The sequence below is a fragment of the Cavia porcellus genome, unplaced genomic scaffold (genome assembly GCF_034190915.1).
Source record: "Cavia porcellus strain 051 isolate PalLab524CR breed Dunkin Hartley unplaced genomic scaffold, mCavPor4.1 scaffold_5, whole genome shotgun sequence".
NCBI classification, from domain to species: Eukaryota; Metazoa; Chordata; class Mammalia; order Rodentia; family Caviidae; genus Cavia; species Cavia porcellus.
The window spans coordinates 9,892,876-9,917,555 of record NW_026947488.1 but is presented as its reverse complement, the minus strand read 5'-3'; the positions used below and the strand labels follow the sequence as shown (position 1 = coordinate 9,917,555).

Below are 24,680 nucleotides of genomic sequence, written 5' to 3'. Positions count from 1 at the left end.
GGCATCGCAGAGGCAGGCCCACCTCTGTTGTTTCCCTGGTTTGTGACTTGGAATGTGCCAGTGCCTCTACAGCTGCTCTAGAGTAGTGGTTCCCAAAATCGAATCCCCATGATTCAGAACCACATTGGAGTTCATTAAACCTCAGACTTTTGCGCCCAGCCCAGGGGCTCTGATTCAGTAGTCCTGTAGTGGTGCAGAGTTTTAGAGTTTCTAACAAATTCCCAAGCATTACCACTTCTGTTCAACCAAAGACAATGCTTTGAGAACCACTGGCCTAAAAAGAGGGACTTAGGGACTGCAAATGGCCCGTGACCATACAGGGGCTTAATTTTAGTGACTGCAAATGTTTGTAAAATAACCTGATGTAATGACGGACTGGGAGTTTTAACTGCTTTTGGAAACAAAATATGTAGTAATAACACATCACACTGTCTAAGGACTTAGAGCTTTCACTTGTCATTCACAAAGCATTTCACAAGCATTGTTAGTGATAATGGCTGTTTCCGTCCACCCCTCTCATTTGGAGCTCGGTGAGACAAACTGTTAAGCACTTGGACCAAACACACTGCCTATCCCATCATGATTGCCCAAAAAATATTTGTTGAACCCATGACCTGAGTTCCAAATATGTCGCAAGCGTTAGGCTGCGCACTTTAGGGGCATCGTCCCCACTGGTCCTCAAAATAACCATGCAGTAACAGGTCCTACTGTTAGTGCCTCTTTACAGGTGGGGAAACCAGGACTCCTAGGAGTTTCACGTCTTGCCGAGGGTCAGTTATCAAACGCTGGCCAAGCCAGGATTTGACACTAGCTCTGACCTGAGCTGACTCCAAACCTGGATCCCAGGCATTAAAAGACTCCAAATGACATGCAGATATTAAAGTTCAAATTTGCATGTCCCTCAATAAAGTCCTGTTGGACCCCAACCTCAGATACTTATTTACATGTGACTGCTTTTGTGCTGTAACTACAAGCTGAGGCATTGTGACAACACATTTCGGTCCCCAAAGCAGAAACTATTTACTGGCAGGAACTTTATGGAAAAGGCTAGCTGATCCCTGCTCTTTGGGTTCACACCGTCCTCTTCATAGTGTGAGGGGAGGCAAAATCACTACAGGTGAAAGTCATCACAGTTAATCATTCCTTTTATTTTTTCAAATAACAGTCTGTGACGCTCCAGTGTTTGGGCTTTACGCTGCTTCCAGTAGAGCCTTTCGAGAAGCAAATGCCCCTGAGAGCGGTGGCTCATTATTTGGTTAATAACAGTGTAAGAAAGCAGTGTGATGTTTAGCAAAAGGCAATGGCCCAAGGAAAGGGGCCACCAATATTCCCAAATGCTGCACATGTCTAGTTTTCCCAGCCTAATTTCCCAGAGTGAAAGAAGCTCATACAATGCATGGCATCAAAGACTCTGCCAGGAGGAATTCCCTGGACTCAGGCTCCATGAGCTGGGGACTGGCTGCGCCTATTTGCTGGGTTCCCAAAAATCAAAGATTAGGATTAGCACGGTCAGGTTCGCATACCAAATTATTGACTGTGCTTTATCCTTTTAAATATTTGTGAGTCATGGACAGCTGTGCAGTCAAAAATATTGACCACATTGATTTCTGCCAACCACAGAAGCAACCCATGTGGGCTGCAGGGGAAAGGCGGCTGAGGACTCATTGAAATGAAGATGTCACCCGGCAGAAGACCCCGAGCACCCTCCACGTGCACCCCCACCCCAGAGGCAAGTTCAGACTGAAAACTCATGAATGCCGGTCAGCGAAAGGAAAAAGGACTTTTGCAGGCCCACTTTGACATCAGCGTGCAGGCCTTGAGCCCAGCAGCACACTTCAGAGCAACGAGAATACAGATTTCTGCGACATGCATGGATTTTACAGGGAGTGTGTCAGAGCAAATCGGGTTCCGAGGCCAACGTGGGAAAGGAGCCCCTTTCAAGGGGAAGAAGGACACTGCTGGCCAGGAGCGCTCGTTTGCACGGGCAGGCCACGTCCTGGAGGCGCAAATTTATGCATCCTCCCCTTGCTCACTTAATCCCCCTTCTAGTCTGCCCCGGGTGGGCTCCTCTGCTGCATGTTGGAGACAGTGTCCCTGCCCTCAAGAAGTCTAGGGGCCACAATGGGCATGTGTTTGAAGGTTGTGCATGGCAGAGACCTTCAACTGGTTTATCTTTCAAGTAGCACAGACCCTGGCACCTAATAGGAGCTCAGACAGTGTTTATTAAGCAGATGACTAGAAGAATAAGCTAACTGAAGCACAGAGAAGGCAAAAAATGAGCTGGAATCTTCTAAGAACAAACAACTAACTCAGCCAGGAAGGTTGGAAAGCATCAAAGAGAAGGTGAGGTTTGATATGGGCATTGAAGGATGCATAAAAGTTTAGGAGGTAGAGAAAGAGCAAAGAGCACTGTATGATGGTCCCTTTGGCAGGAGGGCCGGAGGATGGGTCTTTCTATATCCTTTTTGGAAATCAGCACTCAACACAGCGACGCCTCTTTATAAATGCACCCACTTTTCTAGACTTCAGAGTGGTGCTCAGAACACACCAAAGCTCCATCCAGCCGCCTTCTGTGTCACTGTTTTGAGCTTGGGTATTAAGTGGTTGTTTTGTATCATATAAGGTTCTGAAGAGCATACAGTAAGCGTGTGAAAATGATCTTTGGCTCTCAGAATAGGGCAAGAGGGTCTAGCATGAGCCCTGCACAGACCTGGCCAGGCAGGAGGGGGAGGGCCAGTTCCTGGGAAGGAATCCTGTGTGGCCTTCTTGGGAGAAGGAAGAGCCATTGGGCTTCAATCCATGTTTCCACCACTGAGCCCAGCAGGGCTGAGACCCCGGCATGCCGAGCTTAGGGTACAGAGCGGTAGCGTGGCACAGCTGGTGAAAACCTAGGCTTTGGAGTTAAACATGTATCTGCACACTCATTGAGCTAACATTTACTGTGCACCTATTATGTTCTGGGTATCGGGTCTAACTGCAAAAAGGCCAAGTATAAAGTGATGCTCTTGCAGAAGTTATGGTCTCCCAGAGAGTGATGATGAAGAAATATCACTGCTCATTGAGTGTTTGCTCTGTGCCTGGCATTTTCAGTACTTTATATATACATGTAATACATTTAAAGCTCACAAGAAAATTATGTTACTGTTATACTCCCAATTTACAAACAGGGAAATAAAGTCACAGGGAGGATCTGGAGCGCGAGCCTCCAGCCCCGGAGTTTGGTTCTCACCTTCCAAGTGGTGCCATCTTGGAATGGAGAGTGAACGGGGCTCAGGAAAAGCAGATGCATTTACTACGCTCCCCTCCTCGGAGCAGGGACATTTGGACCACACCGAGGTAAGAAAGATCCGGCCATACCAAGACGTGGGAGAAGCCACTAAAGGAAGCAGACACAGAAGAATCCAGGCCATAGGGAATGACGTGTCGCAAGCAAGCCGTGGAGGACCACCACAGGAGTGAAGGCGGGGTGCCCTGTGTCACTGACCTGGCAGTCCTGGCCTTACGTGGCTTCACTTTGCAAGTCTCAGTTTACGCCTCTGAAAAATGGGGGCAGAATTTTGAAGAGATGTGATAGAACATGTTTGATCAAAGCCTGGGGCAGAGACAGCACCTGATCCACGTGGCCATTCTTCCTGTTAATGAGGCCAGCGCCTGCCCTTCAGGAAGTCACCATCAAGAGAAATGCAGGCCTTCACCATGCACCGTGGTCTCCATGCCAAACGTTTCTCACCTCCTGGAAACCTTGGCATCTAGGGTATGAGTTGTTTCTTTCAGTTCTTCCCTTTCAAGAGAAAACTGTGCGGCCCCTTCTGTGCCATCAGCCTAAATCTCAGTGGCCAAGAACCTTCTGGACTGCCTCATTGTCATCATCATCACAGTCATCATCACTGTCACCACCACCATCCTCCTCGCTCTCCCTTAGAAAACACCGTGTGCCATGCGTTCCCTTGCCGTGGGGGCCTGATACCCGTGAGTCCATCCAGTCACCCCAGCAGCCTCGAGGCTGAGTCCCTGCTTCCCTCATTTCTCAGAAGAGGAAGCTACGGTCTGGAGTGTCTGAGTGACCCCCACGGTCACGCAGCTGGGCGCTGGGTCGGAACGCAGGCCCCGTCTGCCAGGACCCACAGCGTTTCCCGCCGCTGTGCATTTTGCCTCTTGGAACAATCTTTCTGCTACTATTTGCATCCTGTTTTTCCTTTGCCTCGACTCACATAGTCACTCAAATCAAACGAGCACTTGTAAACTGCAGTGAAAACCAGTTGTGGCTGTCATAAACAGAGGAGCGCAGAGCCATGCAAAGGCAGTCACGGAATCCTTGGCATGAGAATCCTCGCTGGACACATTGTCTGGGGAGGTCTCTGAGCCCAAGGCTGGCTCCTTCCTTGCAAAAGGAAGAGATTCTGTGCGCTGGGGATGTTAAACGCTCATCAGCACAAGCTCGCTTTTTTTAATTCAACAGAAAAAGTAAAAGATTTAAAAAATAAATGTCATCTTCAAGCACCATGTAAAATTATACCTCTGCCTCCAACCTGTCACTCCACTGCAGGAGACACTGTGGTGGACACGTGGCAGGACCATGCTGGTGTCACTGGGCTCCTAACAAGCTGTGTGTCAGGACACAACTTTGTACCCTGAGGGATGACGGTGTTACTGTGGGCCACGCTCATCAAGAAACAATTGGCTGGCCAATTCCAGGCAATCATAAATGCTCCTTTAGACAAATTAAAAATAAGTTCTACTACGAAAGTGAGATTTTCATGTAAGTAAAAGATTCTCCATCTGAAATTGATTCAACAACTTATACTCCACTGTATTTGCACAGTAGCTACTATACACCATTGCTCTGGTATAATAATTTATTTCTTCTTCCTTAAGAAGGATTAGACTGAAACCTATACGAACTGTGAGCTAAGATAAAACTCCTTTAAAAAAAAAGAATAAAATGTTCAAATGTTCTCTCTTTTTATGTTGTAGTGGTCATACAAAAATCCATCTTTCTCATTTTTGTGTCCATCCATAACCAAAAACCTTTTTTTCCTCACCCCTGGAAATTTCGCTGATCTGTCCATTATACACCCAAGTCTGGAATGTCTACCAGTGACTGCAAACCTTGCAGAGCTCTAGGTGTTACAGCCTGCTGGGGCCCGCGTGCTGTAGGTTTGCCACCATCCACATACTACGTGGTTCCCTCTGAGCTCCAGAATATTGGTATCCACGTGTGTGATTCTGTAGGGAAATGTTTGTAGGTATAAGTAACAGGAGAACCCGCAGGAGAGAAACGGAAGGAAGGGTTGTATGGGCACCCAGATGGGACACCAGGGCAGACCCGGGAGAGACGGGCCTCTGCGCGTGGGCTCCACTGCCCTCCAGTGGGGAAATGTCAGGTTTGCTCCGAAACCGTGTCCCACTGAGGCATCCAGCCGCTAGACGCCTTCCCCGAGGGCCGCCAGCCTCTAATGTGGGCGAGTAGCTGGGGGTGGTGCTGTTTTGTTAGTTTTTAACCGTGTGACATTTTTGTGCCTGCAGAAATAGAAAAGTAAAGGGAATCTTGAAGGAACTGCCCTCATCTGTACCATCTGTACCTGCTCTTAGTGTTCTGCTTTGAGAATTGGGGAGAGGGGACAGAGCACAGCGCCTAACACAAGGGACCGCATCACCTGTGGGGAACTGTAGCTGTTGACAAGGGAGTACTCTGAGTGCAGGGTTGGTTCCCATCCATTTCAGACAGAAAACGTTTGGCGATTGCCTTCTGTGTTGGGAACTGAGCACAGGAAATGGATGAGCCAGGGACTTAACTTGGGTGAGCTCATGCTACTGACAGATAATCCAGCTCCATTTGTAGGTACTTAAGATCTCAGCATCTGTGGGCTTTATTGGTATTTCAGTCTATTTACTCCTTTAGGAACACAGATGATAGAGGTATAGTAACTTATCTTTCTTCTGTGGCCATAAATTTGCTTGTGCTGCAACTTCAAAAGGGAAAGAACCAGTCAACTGGTCACTAAGCATCCTGAGTCAACCCCCAGCATGTACCTCATAATACCACTTTGTTCTTAGGCCGGGCATAGTGGCACATCCCTGTAATTCCAGCACTCAGGAGGCTGAGGCAGGAGGATCGCTGTGAGTTTGGGGCCAGCCTGGACTACAAAGTGAGTTTAAGACTGGATTGAACTGTATAGTGAAACCCTGTCTCAAAAAGACAAAAATTAATAAATAAGTAAAACCACATCCTCTCAATATTGAGTCCCAAAATGCTGGTGATGATATGAGGGCTGTGTTTAACTGTGACAAAGTATAGTGCCATCACCTTGGAGGAGTGGCTGACATTGTTGGTCAGGTTTGAACTTCCTTACAGTATACAGGCATTGACAGAAAGCATTTGACTCACGTAGGAGACAGAATATTTAGAGAAACCCAAGCATCTACATTGACAAGCTTGTGCTCAGTTTTCCCAATCTGGGAAGATCTCATGCATATGCCTTGCAAATAGGCAGAAATCTACAGATCTCCAATTACTACGGTCAGATTTCCCAAGATGAAAATTAGCCCCTGGGGAATGTGAGTCAGGTGTCTTCAGAAGGATAGAGGAGCGAATACCTGGGGAATGTTGGAAACTGAGAAGGCTGTGGAAACTCAAAGCCACGTGCACCATGCATGCAGTAGGGGTATTGCTAAAGATTGCTGTGGACCAAAATGAGGGTGCATATGAACCCACACCCTCACACTACCCCAAGTACACAGCCCCTGGTAGACAGGACCCTCCTGACCACACGTGTGTTCATTCCGTTGCATGGAACTCACCACACCAGAACACACAAATCATACGTTTCTTCTTGGGGAGATGGAAAGGCGCCATCGCCTGGGTCCTGGCCATGGAATGCTGATGACTTTTAGATCCCTGAGTGATTCACTCTTCCATCCCCCAGAAAACAAATGCAGCGGACCCAAGCCTGAAGCTAGGATACTTCCAGGAAGATTCCTTAAGAGATGAGGAAGAAGATTCCTTAAGCGTCACCTTCCAGAGATGGAACCCTAGGCCTGTGGGTGGCTCCTCGCTGATAGTGACTGTTCAGTGCATGCCAAGTATGAGGCTGGGGCCAGAAAATTAGCAGTGAGCAATCCATCAGAGGAAGCCCTTGCTCACGAGAGCTTATACCCCAGCTCAGAGAGAGGAAGTGAGAACATGAGAGGGGATGACAGGGCTTTGTTAAACCACTCTCCACAGGGTGAGGGAAGAATTCTGGGCAGTATAAACCCTTTCCAGGGCGGAGAGGTCAGCCAACACAGGAGGCAGCTCCCAGGCAAGCATTAACCTGGCATTGGAGGGACAGAAAGGCCTTGTGTCTATAGCTTTATAAACTGGGAAGCAAGTGGGACGAGGTCGTTCAGGAATCAGAAGTCCGCGGAGAGCGGAGAGCAGTGTGAGGCTTGGAATGGTCTTCACAGAGCGGGCTGGGGCGTGTGCTGGTGGCGTGTCGGGAAGGACCACGCCTGACAGTGGCCCTGCTCCACGGAGGCCAGGCCCGGAGATCATGACCAGGGGGAGGCGATGTGTGCCAGAGTCCCCAGATTTCCAGAAACCAGACCTAGCTTGGAGTTTTCTGGAAAAATCTATGTAAACCTGTGAACCAATTCAGCTTGCAATTAATTAGCATTTCAACATTTAGAGACCTGCTGTTATAATTTGCACTATTTCTTCTGGAATAGAGAAGTAATCGCTCATCCTTTTGTGATAATGGTGTACACAGAGTTCTGACGAACATGTAAACTTTCCCAGACACTGGTGCCCTAGCCAAAATGATTGATTATTCATAGTAATTGGTCATTATATATATTAATAATTGGTCATTCTCCAGCTGGAGTCTGTGTTGAGGCATTTTCTTTTGGAATTTAATAAAGAATTAACATCTTTCTCTTTTGATTATAAACAGACTGAAAGTCATGTGGTCCCTTTTTCCGAGTTTCCGGGTAGTTCCTGTCCAGCGTGAATGGTTAATCACCATAATGGTTCTAATTTGTATCGTTAGGGAATTTGCTTTCTCCTTTTTTAATAGCTTTATTATTTATTTTCTTTGTCAGTCACTGTAAATCTTTTCATGGCTGGCACTACACTAGCCATAAAGGGAACGATATGCTTCAAAGTCCTACCCTAGCCTGCTTGGTACATGTTTTAGAAACTCACATTCACCATGGTAGAGTGTGGCCAGTTAATTAAATGAGTGATTAAATGTGCTATTGTGGATCATTTCTACAAAATTTTAAGCGTCAGGACTCTGGCCAGGAATGCATCACGCAGACAAGCTTCATTTCTGCTAGGAAATCGAGCTCCCTCATAAATCTGAGGCCTATTTTCATCAAAAAGGTTTTAAACTTAATATAAAACAGGAGTGTTTCTCATCACTTGAATGCATTTGCCAAAGAACTTCAACTTCTGTCTCTTTTCCTGTTGAACTTTAAAAACTGGAGAGGCAGCTGTCTGTCGAGACTATTTTGTCTGGAGCCCAGCTGGAGACGGGAACCAGCATCATCGTGTCGATTTTTGGTCCCCGATTCAAAGCTGAGCACCCTCACTGTGCCCTGTTCATTGCAGAGTTAGCTTCAGAATAGAAGAGTTCTTCCCTTTGCCTCCTCCAAAGCAGGATGTGTGAGGGTGGCGGTTACACGGAGACCCCAGGCCTGTGCTTCTGCGCTCTAGCACTGAAAAACAGTCAAGACTGATTCAGCTCCAGGAGGCACTGTTTTCTCTCTCCCTCTGATCATCCATATCAATTTCGGTCTCATGACACCGACATTTACTGGCACAGCTGACCATAACCACATTGCAGTTATTAACCAGACAATCATCTGCATGTGGGATCTGGTCGCAATCGCCGGCCTGCCTCTGGGCTAATTGTGTGGATAACAGCTGTGGGGAGAGAGGGGAGAGGTCCAAGCTCGCGAAGACACTTGGGCCGTTTTCTGTCTCTGTTCTAAAAACAAGTCATCCAAAAACAGCGAGTCCCTTGTTCTTAATACTATAAATGATAAATGTTCACAGGGGCGATTAAAACACAAAGGAAGCAGGCCGGAAGTGGGCAGGGGAGGGAGAGAGAATCTGATGTTAAGTCAGATCATTAGCATTTGGGGACACATTCGAGTTCAAATTCTAAATGGAGCTGACACAGTCCGGTGCTCGGGACAAGGCTGCCCTGCCGCCTGCTTTGTAAACAGTGTCCCTGACCCCTGAGCTGACAGTTCTGCTTCATGTTACAGTGGCACAGCGGCGTGACCATGTGGCTCTCAAAGTTTAAGACATTTATTATCTGTGATCTGGCCCTTTGCAGAGTAAGTTTGCTGGCTGCTATCAATGTCCCATCCCTCTGTACAAATATTTACGCACCGTCTCAGGAACACCCCCCTCCCCCATTTTGTTTCACTTCCATTTCTTAGCGTGAAATAATGACCAGGTCACAGGAAGTTGCCAGGACATAGGAAGAGAAACCTCCCACACCTTCTCCCCGCTTCCCCGGCCCCCCGGGTTGTATGACCATCAGGCAGCATCCAGGTCGCTTCTCACACCTGACGGTGATACCGAGCATGATGCCTTGAAAGCAAAGCCTGACAGCAAGGAAGACTCCTCGGCTGGCCGAGGAAGGGAAGGAGGATCATGTACTTAGCAGCTCCTGAGAATGTTCTGAGCCCCGCATGGCCCCGCAGGCCTGAGAAAGCCATTTCCTCGGCACCAGCAGGCACTCCTGAATCATCTTTTTTGTCCTATCTAGTTTCTCCCTCCTGCGCCCCATCATCTTGACACCTTAAAAAATGCATGAAATGCTAAAGAGTCAGAGATGACAGTGCACTGATAAGGCCCAGAAGTCTTCACTCCTCCAAAGCAGGCGATTATTAAAGAGAAAGGTGACATTCGGTTTATCCAAATAATCCAGTTTGTCTGACAGCTGTCTGGGCTTCATCTGAGGCACAGGAATCTCTTTCGCAAGCCTCTCCCAGGTGGCTGGCCTCAGTGTAAGCCACGTGGTGGGATGAAGTTCTTGGACCTCAACTGTGAAGAGGGAAAAATGGCAGAGTTTCTGACAAGCTGTGCGAGACACAGACAAGCCTTCGTCCAAGCCATGAGGCATTAGAAGTCGTTTCCGGGTTGTCAGGCTTGCAGAGCACGCGCAGAGCATGTGTGCGTTAATGGCGTGTCGAGTGATCCGGGCAGATGGGCGGAGGGTACAGGCGTTTAGCAAATGTGTGACGCTGTTGGTGAGGAATGGCCACAGAGGTTCATTTTGTAACAGAGGATACTAAGGACTGGAATTCTAAAGCAGTCTGGGCAACAGAGGGTCACTAACCAGAGAGGAGCCGGAGAGGACCAGCTGCTTGTCTGGGACCAGCATGACGGTGATCGTTCCTATTTTGTGCCCTGGTGGGAGCCAGTGTGACTGGATCCTGCAGAATCAAGATCTGACAGGTGACCCAGTGGAACAGGTGGCCTGGCCATGTGACTCTTAAAGGGTTGGGGGAGACAGCTGTGCATGAGCCATGCAGGTGTCAGCAGCAGGAAGGAGGCAGAGGAGCTGGATGTTAGGAATGAAGGGAAGGCGGGGTTCGGCGCTGGATCTCGGGGTGGCAGCAGGTGCCTCTTCCTGGTAGCCCACGGTGTGCACAGCAGGCAGCATCAGCTGCCCGGCCCGGGGGGATGAGCTCTGACACTTCCTGTATTCGTCAGAGTCTCCAACAGAGATGACTGGCAAACCGGATAGAGGAGCGATTTCCTTGGGATGGGAAAAAGGAGCCACAGGGACAGGACAGGACCCCATCTCAGCGTCGGTGGAGCCATTGCTGCCTCTGGGCACAAAGCCGCAGGGAGAAGGAAACCAACATGTTGGCAGTCATTCAGAGCAGGTCAGTGATGTCTGCCCAGGAGCTGAGTCTGCTCCCTGCAGGGACACAGCAGAGACCTGGGGAGGTGACGCGCTGTCCTCAGCCCCCTCCAGGCTCAGCCAGGGCACCCAGTAACGGGCACGATGAGAACCCTCGGGGCCAGGAAAGCCACCGAGAGCAGGGCAGGCTGGGACAGGAATGGGCTAGAGGACAGTGCAAGATTCCAGCCACTATGTGCAGGCCCTACTGGGCACTGGGCACGCAGGTACACAGAGCAGGCATGATCTCACCCTATAAAGCTTGTTCCCAGGAGAGGAAGAAGACAGCAATCAAGGAACTGTGGCTAGCCTAAGGGCGAGGTAGCAGGCCCTGTGACCCGAGTTATTTCACAAAGAAGGCCCCTAGTCTAGACCTGGGATCCAGAAAGTTCCCTCTGAAGTCTAGGCCTTCAGGGACACAAGAATGCAATCATTACAGCAAGAACATGGAAAGCTGTCAAAAGCAAATGGAGCAGCATGTTCAAAGGTCCTGGGGTGAGGTCCAGGGATGTCCACTTCAAGTCAGAAAAGAGAAGGAGACTGATAAACATGCAGAACAAAGAAGTGGACCTCACAATGTTTATGGAATATTTTAGTGATTGTAAATGTGATCCTAAAAGCGATGGAAAGAACCCAATGCATTTTAAATGAGAGTGAATCTTGTCCATGACATGCCAGCCCAGCCATCCGTGCACAGAGGCAAAAGCAACTTTGTTAGGGAACAGAGGCAGGAAGCATATGGCTCTGAGGACAGGTTCATGGACAAACTGAGAAGGGGAGTGTATTTGTAGATGAACCAATATTCAAGGCCCTTCCATCCTCTCAGCTCTGGAGAGAGCTGCTAAAGAGAGGGAAGAGAGAGAGAAGTGGGGTGCGGCAGGAGCAAAGCTGAAAGCCAAACAGACCGAGGAGGCTCGGGAGAGGCCTGAGAAGCCTTCCGAGCCCAGGAAGGGCTGTCCGGCTGCACTGAGCCGTAGCCCACCCCACGTGTGCCTTCCCTGCATAGCTGCACTTAGAGACCTCGCAGCACCCGCCGAGAAGATCCAGAGATCCCACAACTGATCGCCGATTCTCACAGCTGCATCGTGTGAAATGGGAAGCAGTTTGTTTCGTGTCCCTAAAGCAACAAATCTTTCCTTCAGGATCATCGGCCTGCAGGGCTGCTTGGTCTGACGTCCCCATGTGTGCATCAGCTGCACGTGTGTGGGAGCCTGAGTTCCCCCTTCTGCACCGTAAGCCTCATGAGGGCAGGCACTTGTGTGTGCCGCCACTGGGGTAATCCTGGTATCTGGAACAAGGCCTCTTGTGTTACAATTTTGCTGACTGACTGAATGCTCGGTTTTGTAAATTCTGATTAAAATGCCATAATCAAATCAGGTTTCCAAATCCTGGGGGCAAACAGCTGACCAGTTGATAGAGTTGAGTATTACGTAGAGAAAAAAGCTAGATCACTGACTGAAAGATTCTTTGGGGGTCCTCGAAGACCGATAACACAGAGCCAATTTTGAAAAGCGGAGATGGAAATTACGTGGGCTGACCCAGGCCCCAGTCTGCGGGGTCACATTTCCTTCCACCCAAGAGGCAGAGACTCCAACCCCAGAGGATAGGCAAACCATCGTGTCTCCCTTGGTAACTGGATAAAGGCCTCTGCCCAGGGCCAGATCGCTGGAAACCAGTCTCTAGGCTGGCCTGTGCAGCATCACCACATTCTTGAACAAGTGGCCATTTGAGCTAAGACCTGGGCAGCTGATTATGGAAGGGCATCCCAGGTAGAGGAGCAGCAAGTGCAAGGGCCCAGGGGCAGCAGTGTGCCTGGTGTGTGCCAGGGAGAGCAAGGAGGCCAGTGTGGCCAAAGCAGAGGGAGGGAGGCAGCAGACTGGACAGACATGTGGCCAGGAAGGGAGAAGGGAGAATTAGGCAATTCTAATACCCACGTGCCCCTGGGGAAACTCAGTAACTCAGGGTCTCGTAGAGAGAGTGTGAAGAGTCTGACTTTATTCCAAATAATTGGGTTTTGAACCAAGCAGTGGTGTAGGTTTACCCACAGTTTTAAAGGATCTCGTGTCAGGGTGAGGGGTGGGTCGGTGGGAGCAGGCCCTGAGGGACCGGTCAGCAACTCAGAAGAGAGCTGGGCCAGATTCACAGCGAGCCTCTTCCAGCAAGCAGCGCAGCGCCGTCTGCACACGTCTTGGGAGCAGCCTCCCGGTCTCCTCAGAGACCCTCAGAGCCAGGAACTGTGAGGATGGGGCCAGCAACTGCAGCAGAGGAGCCCCGGGCCACTTCTGAGGCACACTGCCCCTCAGCTCCTCAGGATGCCACACGGAGAGCTGAAGTGGGCTCGTCTCCGGCTGCGCTGCAAAGAGAGTCCAGGACACCAGGCAAAGTGAGGCCGTTGTAAGCAGGCCCAAGGCTGTCCAGGCTCCACTGTCCCCACCAGCCTGCTCTGGACCCTGTAGGCGTTTGGTTTTGCCCCCTGCCCTAGACCCATAGAGGCAGGAAGTAGAAATCTCAGTGATGAGAACCCCCAAATTTTCTTCTGTTAAAAAATCGTCTTGCAGCGTTTCCTTTTATGGCTCAGTCCTGGGGTGCTGTGGGGTTCTAATTGTCCTGAACAAAGAATGGGTCAAAACTCATGCAAAATACAGTAGTGAAGTTTTATATTTATTAAAGGTAGGAAAAGAAATATGCTCTGCAGGGGGATCATGGGTCACTAAAAGAGCGTACGGTGGCTGCAGGCTAACCCTGACTTCTGTGTCCCCTGCTCTTTACATTGATGTCAGACCTAAGCGCCCAATCAAAAACAAGCTTGATCTCCCCAGAGTTGAAGATAGCGTTCTCTCATTGGTCCCAGCCGCAGGGCCTGGTCACGTGTCTGGCTTTCCACCACTCACAGCTCACACTCCCAGCCGGCTGGCCACACCCTGATCTCCTGCCTGACTTTTGCTGGTGGGGCTATCTCGGCCCCCCTCAGGGGAAACAGGAAGCCTGCACTGGTGGTGCAGGGAAGGGAGGAGCAGGTGGGCACCGTGATTCCCTTCTTGCAGCTTGGCTGCGCTCCCCCAGGGGGAGCACTCAGGGCGCCCCTGTTACTTCTTACAGACATAAGGGGGAAACCGCTTCCCAACGTCCTGTGCCAGGTGACAAAAGTCTGAGTTGCAAACTGCAGGTCCTGGCTGTGGCCGTCACTAAGCACCGTCATATTAAGCCCCAGGCCGTGACCTGCACTGCTGCCTGAAAGAATCCGCAGTTAACACAAGCGTCTAATCAGGATATTAATGGGTTTGCTTTTTAATTCCTATAATATTTTTACCAATTTAAAAAAACACTCACTTCAGCCTGCAGTAAGCTGGGAAAGTGGATTCCATGGAGTAGGTGACAGGATTGGGGAAGGCTTTTATTTTCTCATAGGTAAAATGCAAGCATATGGGAGGTTCAGTTTGAGTGTGCACTGGGAAATGACCAGAGTCTGTGACCACTTTGTCACCCAGTGGCTGAGCCGCAGGAGGGGACAGGGAGGAGAAGGTACACTGCTGGTGAAGGTGATCTCCCCCACCGCAACACTTCCTGAGGCTGCTCCTTTCAGAGCTTCAAGCCCGGGAGGTGACCATGTACCTGTGGGTCAGACTCTCCGAAATACAATTTAAGTCAAGGTGCCACTTGGCCTGTAGTTACCATACTTTATTAAATCTAAGAAGCCCCTGGCTAGAAGAAGTGCCACTATACAGAGTTCTCTATGGAAAACAACAGAGCTATTCTCTGTGAGATGCTGCAGTTAGCTGCTGCCTTCTGATTTCAGAGATATTAAGGTGCCCACAGGGTGAGACCTTCCAAGCTGTTGGGTCAGCACAGTGGGACGGACACAGACCGCCTTCTCCCACTTCATGCTGCTGAACCACCTTTTTAGCATCACTGTCTGGTCCTCACATTTGTCACCTGTGTAAAGATCTTCCTGTCACAAGGAAGAAGCCAGTTGTCTTAACCGCTCTTCTCTCATTGCTGAGACAAAATACCCAGCACCTGCAGTTAAAGGAGGAAAGGTTTATTTCAGCTCACAGTTTGTAGAGGTTTCACTCCATAGTCAGCTGGCTCCAAAACAGGGCGTAGGAGAGGAGAAACATTTTACAACAGGCAGAAGGCAGCAGGCGACAGCAGCAGCCCCTTTCTGTCCCTTATGTTCGTACGTAGCCCTCAGAGCAGGTAGCGCTCACACCCAGGACTGGCCTTGCCATTACCCACGCCCAGAGCTACCCCATCAGTCCACTGATTTAGTAATCACACGCTTACTGCCACACCATGCACTCTTGATGAGCCGCCTCTGAAGAGCCCCATCCATGGCCACATGAGGCTTTGAGGGGGCATCTAGACACAAGCCATAACAAGGGTATCCAGTCAGGGTTCTACCAGAGAAGCAACAGAATCCACTGGATTTATATCCATCTAAAGAGAGAATTTATTGCACAAGTACGGGGTGTGACTAGGTAAATCTGAAATCTGTGAAGCAGGCCAGTGCGCTAGAAAGTCAGACAGGAGCTGGTTGCATTCATTCCACAGGTAAATTTCTTCAGCAGGGCAACCTCAGTTTTGCTCTTAAAGTCCTCAACTGATTAGACAAGGCCCACTTACACTGTGGGGGATGGGGTCTCTTCCTTAAAAAGAGCTGATCGTGGGCTTTAATCGCATCACACCGATACCTAGACTACTGCTAGCTTTTGCCTTCGTCATCAGGGAAGGAGCCACTCCCTGTATTTTGTTGGACAACAGTGTCCCGTGACCACCGCTAATTGTGAGGCGGCAGGCGGTGACATATTTAGTTTTTCAGCTCCATGGGAGAGTTTATCTACAGAAATCAGCTGATCAGTGATCAGATGCTGAGACAGCCAAACTGTAGGCGCTTCCTGACCTATTTATTGGATACTTAATGAGTACAAGAAGCTGAACGCCCATAAGTTGCAAAGTTTCGATTCTTGTTGATCATTACTGGCGATAATTACACAGCATCGACTCCCAATTTGAAAAAGTCATTCCCCTCCCATGCACACAGCCAAAACTGTTTTGCAACAGAGAGCAACACCACAAAATATGCTCTCTAAGTATTTAAGCTAAATTTGAGCTAAAAAGTAAATCCACTTTGGGGCCAGGGATTTGGCTCGGTGGCTCAAGCATTTGCCTTGTAAGTGCAAGGTCATGAATTCGATCCCCAGTACCATAAATAAAGTAATTAATTAATTAAATAAAAAAAAGTAAATCCACTTAAAGTGTTGAATAAGTGACAGGATTGGTGGCACACATGGAGAAGGTAGATTGGAGTCACCATGTTAGAACATGGCCCCTCAGAGGACCACTGGCTAAATCAGGGGCTCAGTGCCACATTGCATTCACTCAGGTGGGTTGTAGTATGTGGCTTGTGGGCCATTTTTCATTACTATAAGGAAATACCTGAGACTGAGGGCATTATAAAGAGAAGAGGTTGATCCCACTCCTATGTTTGGAGTTTGAAAATCCAAAGAGCATGGCAGTAGCTCTTGCAAGGGCCCCTCGGCCACATGCATCATGGCACATGGTGTCATGCAGGGAGCATTGCCAGAGGGACAGATAGCATGGTGAGACAGAAAGCCAGAGACTGGGAAGGGCCAGCCTCCCTCTCATAAGAACAAGTATCGCATGCTCTAAAACCAGGATGGCCCCTGAGGCGCCTGGTGACCTGCAGACGCCTGGTAGGCTCCGCCTCTTAGAGGTCCACCCCTTCTTAGCATCAGGGCTTCAGGAACGCAGTCAGACAACAGCAGTGTGATCTGGGAGAGTTAATAAAACTCGAGTGGACCTGTAGTTCCTCACATTTAAGACAAGGGTGCTGTCTGCGCTCACAACATGGTGTGACCAGGAAGTCACACATGCTCCTGTGAGGCTGTTTGCATGGTCAGCCTCTTGTCACCAGCCTCCTCAACCACAGTTACAGTTACAGCAGCATTCGAGATTTCCCTGAGCAGAGAGAATGTTTTCACATAAACATTCACATAAGAGTGTTGCCAGGTATGGAGGTGCACATCTGTAATCCCAATACACAGGAGGCTGAGGAGCATCTGTGAGTTCCCACCTGGGAAGGCCCACCTGGGCTACACAGTGAGTTCAAGGCCAGCCTGAACTGCATAGTGAGACCCTGTCTCAAAAAAAAAAGGAAAAGTGTTATTATGAAATCAGGGGTGGAAGAAGACTTAACCCCCCAAGCCTTAACACTCTCGGTCTCTAACGGGCTGACCAGAGCAGCGGAGGCATTACACGGGGCCCTTTGCTTTCAGTGAGGTCTTCCCCCCATGGACGCCCATTGGTTCTCTCACTGCAATGAAAAGCTCTGGAACAGTATCCCTTGTTCCTAAAGGGACACCCGTTAAATAACCAGCCCCAGACCAAACGAGTAGTAACCGACTGTGCTAGACTAGCAATCGGGAGGGGTGACTTTACCCGCTGGGCATTGTGGGCAGTGCCAGAAGGTGCATCTGCTCCCTGTGGCTGGAGGGGTCCTGGCTGGGCTACTGCCATCTAGCAAGTGGAGGCCAGGGATGCAGTGAATGAGAAACCAGATTCTCCTCAGGCCCCGTCACATGGGTTCCACTGCAGGTCCCACAGGGCTGGGGCAGAAGCACTGACAAAGCCCTTGTACCAGAGTACAGATGCGTTGGCCAAGGCATCGACTTACAGGAATGGATGCCTCATGCTTTTTCTTTGAACCACTGGGAGACAAGGACAAAATACAAGACCAAAGAGCCCAGTGATACCTGTAAGAGTTACAAGTCTCAGTCCACAAATGTAGAAGCAGAAGAAACGAAGCTTTCTCTATGTTCTTTCTCAGTTCCTATTCCAAATTCCTACTCCGAGTGGCGGCCACTTAATGTTAGTCAATTCAAGACTCTTCCTCTTTCAGAGCGATATGAGAGGTCTGGAGAACAGGGCATCAGGCCTGGGAGGTGGCACTCCTGGGGTGGCTGTGTGGTGGGGATCATAACTGGCCTCGAGCTCTCCAGGACCAGCACTGTCGTTAGCTGTCTCTGAGCTCCCTGGAGGCTGTGAAGCCTTGTCACACTTGGCCCAGCCTTGGACTTGTGAGACAGCTACACCCTTCTGTCCTGGAGACATACAGGGCCTCGGAGGGGTAGCCAGAATCAGCTGCAGGATTGACAGAGCCCGGTGCAAAATGCAGGTGCAGGAACTATTTATTGTTCAAAACATATGAGGCAGAGCATAGAGCTCAGGGGCTCAGGGCATACCTGGCAAGCACACGGTCCTGAGTTCAGTTCCCAGTACAAAAAAGAGATATATCAAAACACATTAGGCATTTCAGGATGGCAGCAGCAGGGCATAAGCCAAGCACAGTCCCTCTGTGGTCGCACAGGACAGATGCCAGGGAAACTGGCCCTGATGACACCTTTGGCCCATTTGCTTACTGTCTTAACTTTTCTCTTATTTCTGAGACAAAATACCCAACACCCAAAATGAAAGGAGAGGTTTATTTAGCTCACAGTGTGTGGAGGTTTCAGTCCATTATCAGTTGGCTCTAAGAGTGGCATGGCACAGGGCACATCAAGGCAGCAGAGCAAAAGCGGGAAGAGAAAACCTTTTACTTCCTCGTATGCCGGCTGTCCACGCCCTGGTGGATGTGGCACTCACACAGGCTCGGGATGTTTACACAGTGAGGACCTGGCCCCCTGCTGAGTCACTCGGTTAAACTTCTAAACTTCTCCGGTTGACATGGCGAACAACCATGACGCCTCCTATCCCCTGCAGCCATTCCCTTGTCCTTCTTTCCCGGCTGCATTGGAGCCAGGAAAACCATTGCTGAGGAAGGGATTCAGGTTATTATTACTTGTAAATCATGCAGCATTGTTGGCTCTGGTATCATTTCCTCTTGCTTGGGGACCCCAGGCAGCACTGACTCCCTAGCTTTGGTCTGCCCTACCACCTGATGTGTGCCCAGTCGGGTCCAAGAGGGAACACACACTTTTTAACTGTATCTTGTCCTCTGCCCGAGTTGTCTCTGGAGTCATGGTAAACTCAAATTCCTTTCCTTTCACTTAAATGTGATCATCTCTCCCAGACCAGCCAATCCAGGAGTACTAGGGAAAATAAGATTATTTTCTAAAAGTATCGTCCCATCATGGCAATGGACCACTCATGATCATCGTCCCAAAGTGTTCTGAGCAAGTTACCTCCAAGGACGAAGAAACTCACTGGGAACTGTATGGGAGAAGCTTTGCTGTTGAGATCTAAGAAGGCTCGGTTGCCCACTACAGCCTTCCAGGTCTGGATTCTGTCTGCTCGAGGAAGGCCCACTAGTTTCACCTAACTTGCCTTAGCTGGTCCTTCTGAAGCTCCCATGACCTGACAGTTGGACTTCTCTCTATTCTTGTACTGTGGACATACGGGAGCCAGCAGTGGGTAACAAAAATGTCAAGCCTCGGGGCTCAGGAGATGGACAGAGGTTGGGTAGGTCCTAATTCTGTGTAGACGTACACAATCTGTCTGCACTCTCCGAATCTCAGCCCGACCTTGAAAAAAAATGAGTCTAATGATTCCTTCTCTGCTATCTTGTTAACTGTTGTGCTTGCATTGTCCTTTGAGACAAGGTCTTATTTATTTGTATGTCCCGTCAGCCCCAGTAGAGGACAGCCCTTAGTACTTAGTAGACGCTCAATAATACATGTTGCACTGGGAGTGAATTCCCCGCCTTGGTTTGGTTTTCGGTGAGGAGAGAGATAGCAACTCAGAGCTTCACACAGCTCCCCTCCTCCGCCTGCAGTCACCCGCCTTCCAGAGCATCTGCTGAGCTGGCCATCAGCAAACAACGCAACCCCTAACATGAACCGGATTCCTGAGTTGTGCCATGCCCTGTGCTAAGGGAAGGTGACCAACCCTCCAGGTTGCCCAAAACAGGGATTTCCTGCAACATGGGACTTTCAGCTCTAAAATGAGGAGTCACTCAGATAAATAGAAGCAAGTTGGTCTCCCTAGCCTAAGGTTTTTCATCTTATGTTTGAGAAGTTCTGGATTTACAGAAAAATTAAGAGGCTACAATAAAGTTTCCACATGCCCTTCGCCCAGTTTTTCTTTTTCTTAATGTCTTTTTTTTATTACCATGGTTTAATGTCTTTCATTGGTCCCAGCTAATGAACCGGCATTGATACAATCTTAATAGCTAAAATCCATACATTTTTCAAATTCCCTCACTGCTATAGTTTGGATATGGAGTCTCCCGCAATGCTCATGTTTTAAAGGCTTGGTCTCCAGCCTGGCATTATGGGAGACGGTGGAATCCTTAAGAGGCGCAGCCTGGAGGGAGGGCTTCGTGTTATTGGGGGTGTGGCCTCAAAAGGAACTGTGGGACTCTGGCCCCGCCGTTTCCTCTCTTTTGCTTCCGGGTCATGAGGTCAGCAGCTTTGTCTTGCATTCATTCCTGCCATGTCCCAGCTTGGTCCACAGATTCATCATGGACCTGCTAGCAGGATGGCCATCCAGTCATGGACCGGACCTTCCAAAACCAGACTTTCCTGTCTAAATTGATCCTCTGGCAGATTGCTTTGGTGTGAAGGAAAGAGGCGGGGAGCTAATTAACACACTTAGTTTTTCTGTAATGTCCTTTTGCTGGCTCGGACTCTAACCGAGACAATACAGCATGCTTGACCATACTATCTCTTTGGGCTCCTATCAGCTGTGAAACCTTCTTGGATTTTCTTTATGTTGGATGACCTTGACAGTTTCAAGCCATGCTGGTCAGGCCTATTGCAGTGTCTCTCTGAATCCTCACCCAAACTTTAAGGGACGGCCACTGTGGTCCATTTTATAGGTAAGCTGCTGAGGCTCAGGTCTGATATAACCAGTAAAGAAATGAACAGGCACCTTGGGTTTCCCTTGGGGACAGTGATCCCTCAGTGCCATCAATGACAGTAATAACATTTATACTGCTTACCGTTTTCCACGTACCCTGCTAAGAAGCCCGTAGTCATTATATTACTTCGTCCTCATAGAAATAATATAGAAAAACATTACACCCATTTTACAGGTAAGAAAACCAAGGCCTAGAGAGGTTACACAAGTGACATATGTTCAAGTAGGGACCCCACACCAGGCTGGTGCAATAGAACCAGGAAATACTTCCTCTCGTTTGAGGATTATAGTTTTAAGGGATATCTTCCTGCCCTCCCTTGTGGTGAACCAATACCAGGGTGTCTCAGCCTGGACTGCACATTCTCACCACCAAGGACCCTAGTGAATGTAGATCCAGTAGAAACTATGCATAACGAGACGTCAGATTAGCCCAGCTTGGAGTGGCCAGGCTGGAAACCACCTCTGACCCCACAGCTTTGCTTTCTTCCTGGGTCAGCTATAATGCTGGCCACGAGGCTGCACAAGGAAGTGGCCAGGATTACTTGGTGCCTTCTCAGCCCACTGAAGCTGCCACTGCTGGCGAGTAGAACTCTCCATGCTGAGAAATCCCAGCTTTCCATCATTCTGGGCAACCAGTTGGCAACTCCGACTTCTCTAGCAGGGTTTGTAAGAAATGTAATTAGCCCAGGTGAGGCTCATTAGAGCCGGCCTGGAATTCTGCCAGCCCTCCCAGGCGCCGTGTGCCAACCCCTTGATTTTAATATCAATGGCAGTGCTGACAAGGAAGCTGGAAGGCAGGGCAGGCTGGGAGGAAGCTTTGTACCCGTGAGCCCACTCCCTCCCCCATTCTGCGGCTCTCACCAAGAGGTGAGGTAGTTGGCTTCATCAAATCGGAGCCAGCGCGGGAGTAATTTTCCCTGTCCTCCTTTCTCTAACAGGCTGGGCCCCAGGTGATCCTAAAAATTAAATGAAGCTCAGAAAATGAGACACTTAGGAGAGCCAGGCATTAATAGCCCATCCCCAGCCCCAGCAGAAGTCTTTACAGCATGTCCCTTGTCAGTCCCCTTGGAATTCCTCTGAGCCTCTGGCACGCGGCAGAGTTTGACTCCAGAATCTCACAGCTCGGGAGTATTTCTGCCAGAGGGTCCCGGTCCCCTGCGTGTTTCCCTGTTCCCATGCAAAATTTAAATTGGGCAATGATGGCCAATACTGTCTTTCCTCCCCCATAAATTGAGATATTTATGTGGACACAATACTTGCAGGATCACTCTGTAGGCCGCCTTCTACCACTCCAGACAGGCAGACACCATCCTCAACAGATCTCAGCACCACCACCACCACCACCCCCTAATCATTACTGTCAAGGAGGAGTCCTCTTTCATTCTCATGTAAATGGAAGGAAAACAAGCGGAGGGTAAACAGCTTATCCAAAGCCACTCTGCCAGCGGATGACCATCCTGGTGGCTCTGCACTGGGCTGGAGTCTGAGGCTCTGTTCAGCTCTGTGGATCCCCCAAAGAATTTGGATAAGTGATTCCCTTATAGCTCAGATCAAAAACCAAGAGCAGGTCATTGAGTTTAAGATGAGAGAGAAAGAATAACAAAAAGAGAAAAAGAGAGGGTGGGGGAGAAAGAGTGGAAAGCAAGATAGACAGATGGACCAGGTGAATTCACACGAGAATGCCCTATAATTCATGAGAGAAAATGGCACCAGTGACACTGCGAATTCCAGCTCTGTTACAAAGAGACATCCACGGATGGTCTATGTTGGTCTGAAAACAATCTATGGCATGGTAAAAATCCTGTAACCTGGGCATTGTTTATTTAAGATATATTTTTGCTGAATACCTCTTATGTGTCAAGAAATAACTTTTTAAAATATGTATAAAATATAAAGCATGCAGCCCGAAGCTGTAGAGAAGCGTGATCGATAGGATAGATGTGGTGTGCGCCCATTCATTATCCGGGTGCAGGCGACAGAAGCCCGGAATCCCAGGAGAGCAAAAGCAGCATCTTATCGAGGTATAAGGGGGACGGTCGGGGACCCACGCGGCGAGGCCAGGCCTCAGTAGAGACCAAGGAGCAAGGAGAGGAGTCGTGCAGGGAGGATGGATGCGCACTTAAGCATGTCGTAAGAAGTGGGCAGAAAGGGAACGAGGCACAGAGAATGCTTGCACTGGAAACGCCTGGCTAGTTTTCCCCGGCTGGCTAGACACCCGGAAGTAGCTGGCGAAACACCCGGAAGCGGCCTGCTGGACACCCGGAAGTGGTTGTCTAGACACCCAGAAGCAGCTATGTAGATACCCGGAAGCGGCTGGCTAGACACCCGGAAGTAGTTGGTGCTGCCAGCCATGGGAATGAGGCAGGGAAGAACCCACGCACAGGACCTCCAGGTCCCTCCTGCAGCGCAGAAAGGCACAGGAAGGCAATGGTATACGAAATCTCTGAGGAAAAGAGAGCGCATATTAAAATTTCTTCTACCATGAGTGTCTAAGATGTAGCTTATGGGGATGCCTTGTGAGGAACCGCTTCACTGTAGGAGCAACCCTCTTGGTTACCATGACTCAGAGTGAGCTGCGAAAGAATCCCCCCATTAGTTTGCCAAGTGTACATTTGTAAATCTGATCCCCTGCCCGCCCCCCATTACGCTGATTATATCTTCCATCCCCAAGGCTGAGGCCAGGAGCCTCCTCCGTGCCCCTCCTCCCCTCCTTCTGTAATCCTCACCCCTCATTTCTCTCCTCCCCGCACTCCTCGGCATCCTGCCACCCCTTAGGCAGTGGCACGATCCCCACTGCCAGGGAGTTCATTAAAAGCCGCCGCCCTCCCCATTGCCCACCGGGCACTCCCTGAAGCCTCCGGGGCCACGGTGGCAGGAAGAGCAAGCCAGGCACTCGGGAGGGGTGGCCCATGCCAAGGACGGGGACACTCCCCACCCCAGACAAATGTGAGGAGCCAGCAAATAGTTAATGGTTTAATCCTTTACAGAAAAAGTCAAGGCAGACTTATGATTCTTGATGTTAATGAAGGTGTCACACATTGTCTAGAGAAAGTTGTGCCTGGCAATCTTCCCTTTTTCGGATGCCTACCCCAGTGACATTTCATCTCACATCCACCTTAATGAAATGCATAATTAACATATTCTAATTGTGCTGAGCGCTGCGATGATTTTGACAGAACTCACTTTCCATGTCTAATTTGATGCTAATTTAATCTGTTCCTCTCCCGCTGACATGACCTTTCTTGATTGAGTTTCACTGAGGAAATTTTTTGATGGATTGATTTATCAGCATCGCAGAGACAACAAAGGCTCAGGGTGCACGACAGAAAATAGGACAGGAACAGCCCTGGAAGCCAGCCCGCTCTCAACCTGCTGGCTGGAATGTCCTTTCTCCAGAGCTGGCTTGTCTGATCTACTGATGGAATTTGAGAAATGTGACATCCGTGTGTGGGTTTGATCTCGCCAGTCCAGATAGTAAATACCTGATTGTGGCTGGGAAGCTTAGGATGGAACACATCTCGGGGACCACTGGAAGGGCTCTTCGTGAGCTCCTGTAGACAGAAAACCTGCTCGTTCTGCCCTGATTCCTGAGGAGCACGGTGGCTCAGTTGGCTTCCACCAGGAGACAGCAGATAGAACAGGAAAGGGTCCATTTGCAGCCATGAAGAAAAAGGGCCTGGCCGTAGGTCGCTAAGTGTAAAGTGCCAGCTCTCAGGGGTTTTGTAGACAGCTCACGGCAAACCTTGCTCGACCCACGAGCCTCCGGGAACATGCTCCCTTCCTGAGCTGGTCCTCTAAACCACTGCCTGCTCTAGACTGTGTCACAGGTCCCCAGGCAGGGCCAGCCACGCCCTCCCTCACTCCTCCTTCCGCCCACCAGCCCGCCTGGCAGCAAACCCT

The 24,680-nt window shown here is 49.6% G+C and overlaps 1 protein-coding gene across 3 annotated transcripts in view; it reads left to right on the top strand.

Annotated features, from left to right (window-relative positions):
- Positions 1-24,680, top strand: part of Tshz2 (teashirt zinc finger homeobox 2) — a 416,873-nt gene that overhangs the window by 297,241 nt on the left and 94,952 nt on the right. Inside the window, exon 3 of one of the 3 annotated variants that reach the window (XM_013145662.3) lies at positions 1,621-8,350. The exons of the other annotated variants lie outside the window; for them this stretch is intronic. The gene's annotated coding sequence lies outside the window, so the exon portion shown is untranslated. Of the gene's footprint in view, positions 1-1,620; positions 8,351-24,680 lie in introns of those variants that run through there. 3 annotated transcript variants of the gene reach the window in all.